This window comes from Schistocerca nitens, chromosome 1 (assembly GCF_023898315.1).
Source record: "Schistocerca nitens isolate TAMUIC-IGC-003100 chromosome 1, iqSchNite1.1, whole genome shotgun sequence".
NCBI classification, from domain to species: domain Eukaryota; kingdom Metazoa; phylum Arthropoda; class Insecta; order Orthoptera; family Acrididae; genus Schistocerca; species Schistocerca nitens.
The window spans coordinates 641,213,135-641,228,562 of NC_064614.1; positions in this window are offsets into that span (position 1 = coordinate 641,213,135).

The window sequence follows — 15,428 nt, forward strand, 5'->3', positions numbered from 1 at the left end:
TCTTCTACATCACTCAATATGCACGTGCACTTACTCGGTATTACGTGGCGCTCACTCATAGATTGAAGGGCAAGAGCTTCATGGCCTTGCCACATGGGTAAACGGAAACATTGACTCTACCTATAGAGCTTCGACACAACATATCGGCACTAATGGGCCCGACAAGCATTCAAATGTATTTAGAATAATAATTTCATTTTAGCTGTCCATTTTCCGTTTTTCTATGGAGACGGTGTGTGCTACATACCTGAGATTCACTTAGAGTTACCATGGTATATAAAAAAAGGTGATAATCGAATATTGAATGTTATGGAAGGTCATTGCTTCCGTTATGGGTCTGTGTATTTCTGTGAAATGATAGCTCAGGAGTCGATGCTCACTTTGAGTCAGCTCCTAAAACCACACTGACACTTATATATATATATTGTACAGAACAAATTAAAAAGATTTACGTTGTGAGTATGACTACAGACTATAATTGTCAACTTTGTTTATAATTAACAACAAACCTCTGTCCAGCTACACCATAAGATTTCACGGGTAACTCGAGTAAACGGACTAGCAGAAGTCGTTACATTTGATAATGACAACAGAAAGAAAAGGAAGCATAAGGTGTAGTAACAAAAAGAAAAATGGCTCTGAGCACTATGGGACTTAACATCTGAGGTCATCAGTCCCCTAGAACTTAGAACTACTTAAGCCTAACTAACCTAAGGACATCACACACATCAATGCCCGAGGCAGGATTCGAACCTGCGACCGTAGCGGTCGCGCCGTTCCAGACTGTAGCGCCTATAACCGCTCGGCCACCCCGGCCGGCTAACGAAAAGAGACGGGTATTATTCGAATAGATTTCTATCTGGGTAATTGTTCATATAAGTAGATTATTCAAACAAATTTATTCGGCAATAAATCATCTGTAAATTAAAAAAACGAATTACTCATAATACCACTGCATTTCCTTTGTTTACTTCTTGTACAGAATTGGGGTTTGTTCCCTTGGCTCGGTTAGGTTTCCGTTTTATAAATAACGTATTAATAGTTTGTCCAGAAATGTCCCTTTGTGGCTCGCTAGCCGAAGTTCCAGACTACAAAACTTAGGCTTAGAGTTCGATCCCTAGCTGGTCCTACGATTTACTATCTTCTTACTGCTCCTTTCACCTATAACAATAACGATAATGCCAAGTCAAGTTCCACCGTCGTGAAAGACGGCGAAACTGACGTTTTCGTTGACTTTCACATTATCTATATTTGAGATGCAAATTATGTAGAGTGATATGTAGATCAAATTAATTGAATTTGAAAATTTTACTTTTATTAAAGATTATCGTATAATGATTGCCAATACATGAAATACTTGTATGATTTTTTTATTTCTTATTTTTGAAACTTGCGTTTGGCTGGGCTAGCGGTTTCGCAGACAGATAGCAGATCAAAGAGGGTCGATGAGCTCCATTAACTGAAGCTTGGCAGGCTGGAAGGGTGAAGCCGAAGCCACGCTGGACAGCGTTCGGCGAAGGCTGTTGTGTGCACTGGACAGGGTGAGCTGGCGCAGATCCCGAGCCCACACAGTGCTAACAGCAGGTAAAACCATCGTTGAAATTCTGTACGAAATGACCGCCGCTCCAACGGTCCTAAAGCTTTTTGCTGTGATGAGGGCGTTGTAAAGTACAATAAAGGCCCCGGAAGGCGGGCAACAATGAGCCTTGGGCGGAGAATGTAGACAAGACGGCGCCAGTCTGCCGATAGGAGAGCAATATGCCGTTGGACACTACGCAGGCCCTGTGAAAGCTACGGGTATCTGTGGCTCTATGCTCTCAACATAACATGGCACGCCATCTGTGAGTTTTCTGTAAGCGTGAGACTGCAACTCTCTCATCATAAAAATATCTGTAGCTGGCCCCTCATTTATATAAAGCAGATAGGAATCTTAGGAGGCTCGGAGGAACAAGGTGTTAACACGCCACTTTGCGGAGCCCGCAGGACAGCGCTAAAACACATTCATTTCTTTAGATGTAGGCCTCGCGAAAATGCGGGAATTTCATCGGTCAGCCTGGTCTGACATAGTAGATCTACAAAATTATTGAGAAGTGGGAGGACACTTTAGGAGATTTGACACTTAGTCTATGATAGGATGACTTCTCGTGAGAGGCTAGGATTGGCTCTCAAAGAAGGGGCGAATATTACGAGGAAAGATGGGAGGACTAAAAAAAAAAAAGTTGACATGTTCCGCATCCACGAGGATCTCTCCAGCATGGATCTATGGAACGAAAAACTAATCTAATCTAATCTCTAATCTAAGGACTTCGTCCGCTGCTAGGGAGCGAATCACTTTGAATTCTGTTCCAAAAATTCTGTGTAAGAAGTAGTCATTTTACTTTGTAGTTCCACCTGGGATCATGATGTAAAGTTACCTTTAGGTAGCTTTCTGGGATTCGCAGGCATCGTCCGACACCGCGGCCGCCGACAGGAGCACTGGCGGACAACAAGACGACGCTGCTTCCTTAAATAATAAAAAAAAAAGATAGTAAGATCTGCAATCGGCTTCGAAGTCTGTAGGTCGCAAAGTACTCAGTAAACGTTAATGTGTTAATGAGAAGGAAGAAGATGCCCTTATGGCATGCATAAGTTTACGAGCTCAAATTTCGGGAGTCACCCTCGTCAGATCACGGAAACGTACCAGTGTGCTACTAATGTAGTAACCTACCTATCGGTTGCTGGTCTTGAATCTCCGCCAACCTTAGTTACTTGTAAACGTTTCATGTTCTTGTGATAATTTGTCAGTGAACAGGATGTTATTAAACATGTTCGTGTTATACTTCAGTGCAAATATTGCACTCTTTTCTTGTGAGTATGTAACAAAGAATAGAACTTACGGTAACTTGACTTTCATTAAATACGTATATCACCTGATCGCAAAATTAAATTACAGTGTCACTATTCCACCGCCCTTTTGAGTCTGCAGGGCCATAAGTTACCATTACAAAAGTCGTTGCGCAATAAATGATAGTTCAGACTTCATTGGGCATCTACATACCGGAACAGGTTACTTACCTTAAAACTTGGGCAATGGGGTAGTACGTTTTTTCGGTGTACATGTTGAAACGTAGAACCGCTGTAACTGGCTGTATAAGTCTGTTCAGACGTGGGAGGAAGTCTGGGGCACACCACCAAGCCTAGTAAAGCACTGCAGTACCGAAACCACCCTTCAAGCTGAGCACAGCTTTACTTGATTTACAGATTAACAAACGAAATATAAAAATGCTTCTAAGCGGACGGCCACAGCAGTATTACCTATAACGCACTAAGCACCCGCAATGTTAAGCAGCCAATTTAGTCAGTCAGCTGTCAGTTGTGACCGATCAGCCGAGCGGGATGGGCGTTGAATATGTTATGCCTTTTTTCTCATAACAAAGGTACTTTCTTATAATTATCAAAGTTATTTTTATGTCGTTTTACTTGCTTTACGTGCTATGGATTATAAGTTCACTTACATAGATGTTTGAGCATACGGAAAATATAGCCACTCATCTATTTTCATGCAATCAGTTTTGAATGAAATCTCGTTAGCAAAATTTACTACTATCGGAGAAAAATCCCATAACAAACAAGGGAGTACCGAGTCTGTGCGTCTTTGACGGAGACGAGGCGTTTGGTATATCTGAAAATTTAATGTGTCCTTAAGGAGGAAGGATTTTAACAAACAATAAAAGAATCTTTAAAAAAGGCTGTCTTGGACTAACTTGGCAGTTTATAGAATACACTCTGGCAAATAAATGGATAACGGAGAATTTTTCATTACCCAATGAAAGTTCGCGTTAAATTTGTAATTTCTGTAATAAATGCTTGCTGTGTTTTACAAATTAATGTATCACAAGGAGATGGATATAAATCGTAAGACATACTGCACATACCTCCAAGAACTAGGAAGTCCCCAAAGTCCTACAAACTGTCGAAAGCCACCACGAAATTTGTTTCAGGGTGCAAGGGAGGTCAGGCTGCTTCGACAAGTGCACGGACACTGAAGGCAGCCACACACGGCCTGCTCAGAACTGGCAACGAACAGCCAGCTGGCTATCGCAGCAGCCCAGTGCGCGGATTACAACACTCGTCATTTTTTTATTGGCTGCAGCAGTCTGCCTGCCTAAGGCTGCGGTCACAGTGGCTCCGATATCGGAGGATTACGATTACGACCGACATCGGCCGAAGACGTCCGACCTTTTCAAATCAGTACGCCACTACGTGCGCGGTCACACTATAGCCGATGTCATCTCTCGAACGTACAGACTTCGGACGACAATCGGTGAAATTCAGATCAGTTTGTTTTCTTCGGTCAAATCAACCGACGTTCTCGCACACGAAATTAGGATCCTGTGAAACTGATAAGTTCAGTCCAAGAAAGAGTGAGTTCGTGGCATCCTGAGGATGAAAATATCATAATCGGGTTATAGCTCGGAATCTATGGACTGAAACCGCAGGTTTATTCGAAATATTAAATAGGCAAAATCCTTACTGGAAATTTTAGGCATAGATTATAACCTTAAAAAAGGATTTATTACCGAGCGAGGTGGCGTAGTGGTTAGCACACTGGACTCACTTTCGGGAGGACGACGGTTCAAACCCACTTCCGGCCATCCTGATTTAGGTTTTCCGTGATTTCCCTAAATTTCTTCAGGCATATGCTGGGATGGTTCCTTTGAAGGGGCGCGGTTGATTCCTTCCCCATCCTTCCCTGTGTGGCCTACTCCCCCAAATCAATCAACCTATAATTTGTTTAAGTGAAAATGGTTGCGTATCTTACATGCTTATAGCTACTGTACTTGATCTTTTTTGTGGTATGTAGTCGTTAGTTGTCTACGAATTAGTATTTTTGCTTACTTACGTTTTATGCAAGAAGGGTAGTGATTCTGTTAACATGAAGTGGTTGCAAATGTGGTGTACGGTATGTATTTCAACTTTTAAGTGCTTTAGGTTTTCAGAGTATCTTATGCTATACTTTATGCTTGACTTTCACTCGTGTGTTAAATGACAATCATTGAATTGACGTACGTCTGCACAACTTAAAATAATTACAGCGACACAGAGTGTTTATGTCCTGCTTTTCAAGGTCAGCACGAATTATCTCGAGTATTTAATAGAATGTTTCTCTCCTATCTCGTATATTCGTAAAACTTGTCTGGTTATTCCGATAACTGAGGACAGAGTGCATAGTACGCCCCACGTTCTTTGCGAGACTGGAAAGCTCATTCGCATGCATTCGGCGTCCCTTTAATAGCAGAAGCCGCTATGCAGCACTCGTATCCAAGCACAGAGGCGTCGTGGTATTCACCCCAGCCTAAGAGGTTAAAATCTAACCTACTTCGTACATAGAATTGATCTAACTCAACCTAACCTTCTTGACGCTGCCAAAAACTGTCGGAGGAGATCAGACGCACTATGACCACGCTGTCGGCCGATGTTATGGAGCGACCTCAGGCGATGGTGTCCGACGACCGTTGTCGGAGCCACTGTGAACGCAGCCTAATGCGTTGCAGCCCTACTACATTATCGACTCGACGCCCTTCATCTGTCTTTGCACCTGCCAATACGCCTCCTCCTCCCACTGCTAATATGGCGCAAGAATTCTAAGTAAGCAACCAACGACGGGAATGCAGCCGACAAAACTCTCTATCTTGAAAACCTTTCTTACATTGCTAAAGCTATCGGATCTGCGTGTCTCCTTAGTGTAATTATTCAATTAATTAGTGCTACAAAATGAGTGAACCAAGCAAGACCTTAGTGGTTCCCAACGATTAACATCACTAGACTTTTAAACTAAAATCTCCTAAAACGTTTATGAAATGCAGCTGGAAGTCCAGAGTCATCCAAAGTGTTTTAGAATTAACTATGATTGAGCTTGCCGTTAAAATATGGAATAATTTTTCGATTTGACATCCATCTATACAAATACTCAGAGCTCTGAGAAACAAAAATTTCGGAAGAGCCACTGGCTTCGAGTACATAAAAGCTTTCGTAATATTTCAGTACACTTTCAACTTGTGTATCGCGAAAGTGTTAAGGGACGATTGGAAGACGTTTCTCTTCTTTCTATGCCAACTGACGTTATTGCAGCAAAGTCTTCCCCACGATTTGAAAACAAGTAGTTCACCTCTATTGCTGTCCATGAGCAAGGGAAGCTAACAACAAACTTCAGACATACAACAGCCAAACAAATGTCAAAAAAATCGGGTTACGACTTTAGAATGACATTATGACGTAAAAAGAAGAGTTTATTTGGAATGTGATTTGAGAAGTGAAGTTAAAGTTGAATCACAACGAATTATTTACCAAAAACTACAGACGTATTGATGATTTCTCAATTTTTGCTGGAAGTCATACATCGAAGTTAGGATAAATGACGAATTCAGAGTGCATTACATGTGTAGAAAGTTTTCCTTTTATGCCACAACGGTACATCTCCACAAATCAAACAAAGTTTCTGATGAGACGTTTCGAAAAAAAGAGTTATTCTGAAACCTAATGTAAAATAAACGAAAAGTACACTCATTTAATAAATGATAAAGAACTAGAGCTGTAAATGCAATTATATTTCAGATTTTTTTTATTATTCTTGGCGCTTTTTACTCATGTATGGCGAATATGAGTTTTTATTTGTGCATGTGGATAATGTTTAGAATAACATTTGTTATTCACGAATAACGGATAATGATTTCTGTCTGTATTCGACCCGTCAGGTTAGCCGAGAGCGCTAACGTGCTGCTTCCTGGACTCGGGTAGGCACGCCGGCCTCGGATCGAATCCGTCCGGCGGATTAACGATGAAGGCCGGTGTGCCGGCCAGCCTGGATGTGGTTTTTAGGCGGTTTTCCACATCCCATAAGGTGAATACCGGGCTGGTCCCAACGTCCGCCTCAGTTACACGACTCGCAGACATCTGAACACGTTCGCACTATTCCATGGATTACACTAGATGCAGACATCTAGGGTATACTCACTCCTTCCCAGGGGGTACGGTGTGGCGATGGGAACGGCATCCGGCCACCCCTTATTATCAACCTTACCAAATCCGCTCCTAACCATGCCGACCCTGCACAATCGCGGGATAAAGGCACAAGCAAAAGCAGAAGAAGATTTCTGCCTGTATTCGTTATTCGTCATTCGCACGAATTTCTCCCGTGTCAGGTGCTCAGCAAGCGTATCGCAGCAGCGTGTACATGCGTTGTCACTGCCGCGCTGGGTAGCCGCGCGGTCTTAGGCATTTTGTCACGGTTCGCTCGGATCCTCCCGTCAGAGGCACGACTCCTCCCTCGGGCATGGTGTGTGTGTGTTGTCGTTAGCGCAAGTTAGTATAAGTTACATTAACTAGTGTGTAAGCCTAGGGACTGACAGTAAGCCTAGGGACAGCAGTTTGGTCCCTTAGGAAATTTCCAAAAAAATTGCGGCTGTTATTAGTACCGGTAATCTTCCGCCAACGTTCGCCTTAGCGTATTAGCGCTTTCACTCGCACAATACAGGCGCGTGCAGATCACGCTGATAAGCCACACTGTTGCAGGGCTATAGCACACACCCTTCAGTACCCCAAGTGGATTTTCGGAAAGTGCGTCACTTCCGGAGCGGTTAGCTCTTCTGTGGTGATGAATCTACCGTTATTTCTTCTGAGAAATGCTACCTGCTCCTGTATTCGTGCCCATATGTCTCTACAGCGTTTGCAAAGTCAGTCGGACAGACCTATAGCGTTTGGCCTCTTATTTGTTTCTACAACGCCGTTAACAGCCTGATAGTATGTCGACCGTATTTCTATAATTAGTATTTTATTACTAATGTCCTTCTATACATTATCACAATCTTTGAAGAGGATTTCTTTTCTGTATTCTATTCCTGCTGATATGAAGAAGACATCTGAGCAATAGGGACTAATGACAGATTGCTAAGTGTCAAACACATGTGTACGGACACGTACAAAGGTCATCACTTACAGGAACAGATATTATGCTTACAGACCTCTTTCGATCCGACCCTGCTCTATTTCAGCACACTGTGTCTGTGTTAAAATTGTATAAAACAGTGTGTTCTACCACCACACTTCAAGTGACCAGACAAAAGTACCATGTTTTCTTTCTTTATCTTAGCATGGTGTTTTTATATTGTCTAGTGGTGTATGTATACGTTCTACAAATCTACAGCGCTACTGTTCGGTGTTTACGTAGATATTGTGCCTTGTGCAGTGCCTTCATTTATATTACATACTGCTCGGTGCCGATGCAACAAAATGTGTGCAGCTGATACTGTCCACCTATCGTTACAGGCGTTGTTGTATCTTTAACCGTTCCACTAATTAAAGTTGTTGATTCATGGCTGTAGGAGGGAAAGACAGGAGATAACGAGATGTTTTGTAGATAACTCTAGCTGGCTGCGGGTGGGTGTTTTGCTCAATTTTCTTGGTTTCTATAAATAAGGCCATCATTCTATTCTCCTCCCAGATTGAGTGGAGAATGTAAGTATTTGGGAAACTGCTAGCTTCATTTCTGGAAACTCTGATTCATAGTACACAGACTTTAGGAACAGTAAATATTACATGAGTGTCATGAAAGGAAAGGTCCACAATCGAACGATGGTTTGAGAGACTATGAATATTCACTTTGTTTCCTTAAAACTTTCAGGCTGCTTTAAGTAGTTACAGTTGCAATATATTTTTTGTAGGCAGTGTCTCAAAATTAGTAAATATTTAAAATAAGTCATTTTTATACAACGGCATGAGTTGCTCATAATTATGGAACCTCTGCAGAAACGGAGAACATATGCGAGATACATTTGACTATCTGGCAATAAATGTGATAGTATGTGCTGAACATATTCACGGAAAGTGTCATAGCATAAATCTTTTATAAATAAAAATTTTTATTGGAGACTACATGGAATCATCAGTGATGCGTCGTTAATAATAAAAATAAATTCGCAGGAAGCCATTAAGTCACTGAAAATAAAAAAAGAAAACAAATAAACTAGTGGATGAGTGTTTTAGCATTACCAAGAGAGGCGTCCAGCATTTATTCGCCAATACCAGGCTCTCGACTCTCAGTAAATACACTGGTGTCCAAAATTAAAGCTAAAAACAACGGATGACTGTAAACTATACACAATGTAAAGAATACAGAAGATAAACAACTGCAACACGTATAACGGTAGACAAAAGTGTTCTTCGCTTTTCCAACTTAACGGATTTGCGCACACATTCCGATGACTGGTTAATGACCTCAGTGTGGGGTGTGACCACCTCTGACAGCAATACAGGCCTGACAACGAAGGGGCACTTTGTGAATGACGTCATGAATCTCGTGTTGAGTAACCTCCATTTTTCCTGCAGAGCTGTTTGCAAGTTCAAATGGTTCAAATGGCTCTCAGCACTATGGGACTTAACTTCTGAGGTCATCAGTCCCCTAGAAATTAGAACTACTTAAATCTAACTAACCTAAGGACATCACACACATCCATGCCCGAGGCAGGATTCGAACCTGCGACCGTAGCGACCGCGCGGTTCCAGGCTGTAGCGCATAGAGCCGCTCGACACCACGGCCGGCTTGTTCGCAAGACTGGGAGAGTGGTTGGTGAATGCTGGCGTGATGCAGTCCGTCTCTCCGAGGCTCCAAGACGTTCTCTATGGGATTCAAATCAGGAGAGCGAGCAGGCCACACAGCGCGTACAGTATCTTTCGTTTCCAAGAAAACATCAACCACACGTGCTCTATGATTTCGAGCGTCATCACCCATCAGTACAAAGTCTGTGCCCACGGCATCTCGCAACGACCACACTTGAGGTCCCAAGATTTCGTCACGATACCTGACCACACTTACACCTTGCCGGTTTACCCGTACAATTTCATGAAGAGCCATTCGAGTGTTCCATGTTTACTCCAGATGCGAATCCGCGGAGAATCACTTTCGAGATCAAATCGGGATTCATCTGTAAGAACAACACTGGCCCACTGTTTGACCGTCAAAGTGGCATGTTGATAACTCCACTCTAGACGTTCCCTTCTATGAAGACGCGTGAGAGCTACACATACAACAGGTTTCCGACGGCAAAAGTCACCGTGCCGAAGCCTTCTGTACGCCGTTAGCCTCTATGCAACACGTCCAATGGATGCTGCGAGGTCAGATGTCAGTTGCCGTGCAGTATCCTTATAGTCCAATAATGGTCTTCTCCTTCTGATGTCACACGTCGTCGGCCTTTCTCTCGTGTTTCTGATACGGTTTCGGTCTCTACAGACTCCCTCCACATTCGAGAAACAACAGAACGATTCACATTAAGCCATCGGGCCACATGAGTTTGCGACTGTCCTGCTTCCATTCTTCCTATGCCTCTCCACCGCATAGAGTCTGGTACGCGTTTTTTCTTTGCCATACTGCACCGTTTATGACTGTGTACACAGCGCTTGTGGATGCGGGTCTACCTGGAAAACAGTACCCCGTTTGATAGGTGCCATGACGGCATCGTTGGCGTGATTTTCCGTTGAGCGAAATGCCATCCTCCGTGCAGAACACGATCGTACGGACATCTCTTGACAGTTTGTATGATTGTATCCTGACTTAGACACAGGACAGGGAAATAGCGGTTTGTTGCTTCTAGTTTGGAACCATTGTATCTCCTTCCTGGACGGGAATATGCGTAACGTACGACATAGGGTAGTTTGGGCCTGGCTGTGATTCGTGCACAGATAGCCGAAGCGGTTAAGGCGACTGCTCGCAAAAAGCTGGAAATCTGGGTTCCGGTACGAAATCTGGAGTCCGGTACAAAATTTCCATTGTCTTCTTATCAATATACGATAGATGGTGGCTCATATTCGTAATTGGAAATACATTTCCTGTACATAATCGGCAGCCTAGGACTCAAATTAAAAAAAAAATTGTTCAGATGGCTCTGAGCACTATGGGACTTAACTTCTAAGGTCATCAGTCCCCTAGAACTTAGAACTACGTAAACCTAACTAATCTAAGGACATCACAGACATCCATGCCCGAGGCAGGATTCGAAACTGCGACCGTAGCGGTCTCGCGGTTCCAGACTGTAGCGCCTAGAACCGCTCGGCCACCACGGCCGGTGACTCAAATTCCTCTGAGATCCTTTGATTCCCATGCTTCCTCCGAACGCTATGATGTTTCCTGACACAAGGACTCGGAAGGTTTTGTTCCTCTCATTCTGCTGTATTTCGTGCTCTTGCTGCGTTTTTAGAGACCTCGGCATGGAAGATACATTAAACTCTGGAATTCTTCCTTTGAAATTTGAGAAATATCGGTATATGTTAGCAAACAAAAAGAGACAACTCCGGTACTTCCACAAGGTACGCAAAGATTACTGGAGAAAATGGAAAATGGCAATGCGATAAGAAAAATGTAGTTAATCGTAATGTGTAAATGTCTGATGAAGTAGCAGTTATGAATGAGAAACAAGAAAAGTATTAAGAAAATGCCGCGTCTGGGAATAAAGAAAGAAAACTGCGAAAGAGACAGGTGGAAGTTCCCGCGCGACGGTGACTGCTGGCATACACGTAGCAGCAGCACTCAGCGGGCCGACAGAGCGGCGGCTTCAAGCAGCTCGGCTGAGGCCCGCCACGCAGGCGCAAACAAGAAAACATCGCCTGTCGTGTGGTGAAGCATACTGCACAGGCAGTGAAAAGCGGTAACCGATAAAGTACAGACTGTCCGACCTGCATTCACATCATTTTAAACTGACAAGGGGACCGATTTCGTCCAAATTTCTGGTATTCGTAGAATTCGGCCGGAAATGAAAGTGACAGAAGTTGGAATTCCAGACCGCCAAGGGTTTAGAGAAAATAGCACTTTCGGCGCGGGTCGTGCGAGGCACGAACCATTTATATTGCATAGTCACCAGGCAGTGGTTGGCGCAGCGGAAGAAGTACAGAAAGGTAATCCAGTGGTGGTGGAGTCAAAACCCTTCTTTTATTTTCAGTTATTTTTATTTTTATTTTTTTTTACTTACGCTACAGATAAACATAAAATTGAGAAATAAACCACTCGTGTACACTGCAATACGCTGTAACCCTTTCTGTAGAATTATAGCGAACAGTCTACGGAATCTCTCTTGGACCGAGGAAACTATAAACGGTGGATGAGTTGGTGGCAAAATAGGAGTGTCGTCATTAGTTCGTCCAAATGTGGGAAACCCACAACAGCCTCAAGGGAAAAAAAGATCGACTGATGCGAAAAAAAACTCTAAGTGCAGGAGAACAAATGCCTTCTGTTAATTTACCTACATTGCGGTCCTCATCCGTGACTGGCTGCTGCGTTCGGAAGTAGCGCGCCAAAATATAATCTTCTGTTATTTATACAAGAAAAACTGAACAGCGTATTTACTTGCGTTTCATATTAAAAAGTCTCTCAGTAGCGTGCTATCATTCTATTATTTCACAACTATTAATAACCGGCAGAATAATAAAGTCTGCTGTACGAAAACGCAGACGAAGCACTTCGGAGATCTTCAGATCGCGCCTAAATTGGATGGCGGGCGAAGTGTTCGGCTGCAAGATCAGAGCTGGACTGGCAGTCTCGGAGGACAGACATGTTGTCTGCCGCGGTCCGCGTCAGGTTAAGAGTATATTAGCAATGTATGGTTATGTGCGCATGTGGCTGAGAACAATTTGATAGTAATTACGCAAATAAGCAGATTATTTGTATTTCATAAAGTGGAATATAATTGTGCAGTTTCTCGTATTCTGCTAATAAAAAGCGAGTGGCATCCCGTGCAAACAGAGTAATTGGAAATTTAACTATTTATAAAATATCAGTTCCTCGTCAAGAATTTATTACAGCCTCAAGATAACGGATTCATGACCTATGTGCTGTTTTCTGCACAGGGTACAACGTCTATAGAAGACTGCAGGTTGATGAACGTTAATTAGAGCCTACGCATTCACTCAGGGCGGTGGAAGCTAATAGGCACCTAACGTGTACTGCAATCTTAGTACAAATGAAATCAGTGACACGTGGTGGTGGTAAGTTCCTATGGGACCAAACTGCTGAGGTCATCGGTCCCTAGGCTTACACACTACTTAATCGAACTGAAACTAACTGACGCTAAGGACAACACACACACACACACACACACACACACACACACACACACACACACACACACACACACATGCCTGAGGGACGACTCGAGCTTCCAACGGGGGGAACCATGCGAACCGTGGCAAGGCGCCATAGACCGAGTGACTACCCCGTGCAGCATAATGACACATCATCTGTGGTAACACAGAAGAGGTACGAAGGAGGGAAATTTTCAGGGGAAGGGGTTTATCACACGTTCACATATATCACCCTCTATCCCTCTCTCTTTTTCAACTTTTTCTCATAGTGACAAAATGACAATAAGTAAACTTAAATAGCAACTACAAATAAAAAAGGCAATCGATAAATAAACCAAGAGCAGCCGAAATACCAACATGCAAAAGAAAAACGCTACGAACTTATGCGAGGCCTAATATTTAATCCACAGTCCGTCTTGTTATGAAACTTCCTTAACATTACAACTGTTTGCCTAACCTGGACTTTTGCTGTTGGCGAACAAAATTCTTACAAGCTTTATTATCCACGTTGTCTCATGAATTGACTTAGTTTCAGTCAGACATACGGAAGAGCAGTGTTGCCAGTTGGAACGGGAGACGTGAGCATGGAGCACAGTGTCTGGGTTTGATTCCGAGTCCCAGTGCGGTTGACGGTAATAGAATCTGGAATTTTACGTGTCCAATTGATGATACCTTACAAATTATTACTAAATTTATACGCCCAGTTGCGTGTGTAGTGTTAACGGTGCCGTGCGCCAAGTTTCTTGCGGAACTGAATCCCAGATTGTTGGGAATTTACAGCGGTAAAACGCTAAAGATGTGTAGCGTGCTCCGGTTAATGTGATAAACAGACGTACGCAATGCTGAAAAGCTGTAAGCAGACTGCTTTCTGAACGCCCTTATTCTGGGCGCGTCTCTCGCCGGTATTTGGCCAGCTGCGGCTGACGCGCTCACCAGGCGAGGTCTTGGCCTTCGGCCGTTGGCGATAGCATTCAGCTTTTGGACAATAAAGATTCTACTTCGTTCCTGCTGCATGATGTCAAGAAGAATTCTGCAAACAGCTGGTAAAATTGTTGTTTCATCGATACAACGTCAACAAAACAACAATTTTACCATCTGTCAGCGATATTCTTCTCAACATCACACAGGGACGTCGGTTTTATCTTGAAGCCCGTAAAGCGCGAGCGACTTTGTGGTTAGACTCCAGTACTTGACGTATGCGTGCTTTTTCGTGCCTGCATGTAAATCAGAAACCAATCACGACGCAATTGTTTCAATGACGTCAATGATCTGTAGACCGTGTAGAGAGGGAGCTGTAAGTTTCTGAATATGTTGCAAATTGCGAACGCGAAGGAACGAGGTACTACAGCGGAAGTTAACCTATTCTGGCCAAGCGCACTCCTGCGATAAAAACGAAAGTTGTACTTTCGTGTTATCTTAATCTTTACTGTGTTTTTTGTTTTGTTTTCGTGTGACGCAATGAAAAGATTGCACGAGGTCTCGCTATTTTTCCTACTAGTGTTCTCCAACAAGGGAGACGAAATACATGAAAACAAAAAGGTATCTTTGCTTTAGAAATAAAAATCCTACACCATGCACAAATAAGAACGTAAATAGACAACAACGTTTTAATGAAAATCATTTCAACATTCAAAGAGTCAGATTCATTTGATGAGAAATATTGGTTTCGATGTTATTTGGTACTTTAGCCAGAAAACAAGATAAAGGAAAAGATAACCTAAAATGGCGCTATTTAATGTGTCCTGGATATTGATTGACGTGATTGCAAGTATATGTTTTCTCGAGCAAATAAATGTTTATGTTCTGAACTGTTTGGATGACACTTTTCGAATTCTTTATTTTCTCAGGAGTGGAAAGAATCTCCTTTGACAAGAACTTTCACTACGAATTCAATATTGGCCACTAATAAACTCAATAAACTCTATTATCATTGCTTATTCCTATATTTTCTTACTATATTTCGATTTTTTCGTAAAAAGATAGACCCTCTTAACAACACTTTCACCGCACAGCAGACAGCTCTCACACCACCCGAAATTTTGGCACTGACGTCTAAACGAAAGTGACCACTCGAAACAGACGAGATTTAGTAGAGACGTAAAACGCCAGGGGCGCTGCTGTAGACTCACTTGTCCTGAGCAGCCAATAGGGACAAGAGAGTTGATTGTGTAAAAGGCGTTTAATGCAATGCCAGCGATATCGGGCACAGTTTACAAGTTTAGAGTTATACAACCACATTTCAGTTGATGAGGTTCGAGAGGAACAAGTCAGTCTTAGGAACATTCACGTAATTAAAAAAGCTTCACAAAATTACAACACTAGAA